The sequence below is a fragment of the Arachis ipaensis genome, chromosome B09 (genome assembly GCF_000816755.2).
Source record: "Arachis ipaensis cultivar K30076 chromosome B09, Araip1.1, whole genome shotgun sequence".
In the NCBI taxonomy this organism is placed as follows: Eukaryota; Viridiplantae; Streptophyta; class Magnoliopsida; order Fabales; family Fabaceae; genus Arachis; species Arachis ipaensis.
In genome coordinates this window covers 138839993-138842116 of record NC_029793.2, presented here as the reverse complement: position 1 = coordinate 138842116, position 2124 = coordinate 138839993, and positions in this window count along the sequence as shown.

Below are 2124 nucleotides of genomic sequence, written 5' to 3'. Positions count from 1 at the left end.
TTATAAACTCATTCATTCTTAAATTAATTATATTTTTATTTAACAATAATTATAAACTCACTTATTTTTTTATTTTTATAATTATATAATATCTATTAATATTATTTTTTAATAAATACTTGTAGTATATAATAGCATAATAGATATAAACTAATTAATAAATTATTAAAATTTGAAGATAATACTTATTTTAATATAAAAACTAAATAAAAATATTTATGATAGAGTAAAATTAACAAAATATTTATTATTCATGTTCCATATTGTTTTAGAATAGTTAGATATTTTAAAAATATTAGAGTAAATATGTATATTAAATTTTAATTTTAAATTTTAAATCTAAACCCTTTAGAAAATAAAGGTTAAAAAATAGTTTTTTTATTGACTAATGTTCACACATTTTGGTTTTCTATACGAATTCTAAATTTATTAACCTACATTTTCCCTCTTTTAAGAAAATCCAAAAATATATAAAAAGAACTTAAAATGAGTGGTTATGCATGTGTTGCATGTTATTAAAGCATTCATTAATTATATACTCAGAAGTTATACCGTAATGGAAAAGTATAAGTAACTAACAATTTTTTTGAACAATATGTAAATAATGTGAATTAATAGGGTTAAAAGAGTAATTTTAATTAATAGTATTAAATTAGGGTATAATATATTGGTAAATGCTATGGTGCCTAAAAAGTGGTGTCTATTTACTAAAAAAGGTTAAAAAGTAATATTTAATTTAAAAGATATAATAATAAATAATTTTTAAAAAATTAAAACTTACTACAAAAAGTAAGTTAGGTAAAATTTAGACACCAACTCATAGGCACCATAGAATTGACCTAATATATTTTTATTTGATTGGTAATTGTTCATGTTATTTAAAATAGTCATTGTTTACCTAGCATTCGCCTACCGTAATATATAGGTGATCTGTAAGAGACCATTTTACATCATTTTAGAATAAGAAACTTTTACTTTGATCATTAAATTTGAATAAAGAAGAAAAAAAGAAATAAATAATAGACAAGAAAAGTGAATTCACCGAAAAATAAGAATTTGTAACGTGCGTGGACACTAATTTCTTCGATCTACGGTATATGTCCATTCTTAGAGTTTATGATGCTTTTAATGTTCATTAAATATATTTGTTGCCAATACGGGGTGCTTTTTTATTGGATTGGAGCACACATGTCCAGCACTTGTTGCATATGATACAAGTGATTTTCAGTAATTGCTCCATCGCTTTCTGATGGAGATAACAAATAATCATGTGTGGATAAGGTTATCTTTGAAAATTTGAGAGATTTCATACCATATTTAAGTTCTCAAACAACTTAGTCACTTGCAAGTTGCAAATGTATTATTTAATTAAATGTTATTTTTTTGACAAGAATTTTATGTTATCAATTGCTTAAACTTTTTTTATGATTTAGTGGTTGCGAATATTTCAGTACTTTTTGCAAACTAACTAATTTTGCTACCGACCCCAATTTTTTTTAAGACACCATATAAATCAGAGTAATTAAAATAAAAACACGAGAGTAAAAACTCCAAAATTGTAAAGTAGTTCACATTGGAAAATTAAAATGTGTGCAAATAGTATAGTTTTTTTCCTTGCCAAAGTAGTTCTCATTTTTGTTTCGTTTTAGCTCAAGTATCTACCTCAGTGGCTGTAAGTGGCTTTGTAGTTTGTATGACCCCATAGTTAATAGCTTGTGACAGAAATGTTGTGGTCATCGATACCTAGAGTAAGTAGTATTTGATATCTTGATGAACCCATCAAAATGGGACAGATCTATTTTTAATCATGGTTATGAGAACCGATTGAACTGGCCAGTTCAATGGATTAATCAGAAATTAACTATGAAGAGTGGTAGGAGTCGGAAATTTTTGTGATTTGTAGCTATCAAATAGCTATTAATAATATTTTTAATAGTATGAAATTTCATCCAATAATATATGATTATTCACTTTTTTTTACTGGTTATATGTTAACCAAAATTTAATAAAATTGTTGATCCCCTATACTTAATTAGACAGTTCAAATAAAAAATTAATTGCTAACAAATGGGTCAAAAAATTGAAAAAACCGATTAAAGAACAAAAAAAAAATCAATCAAATAA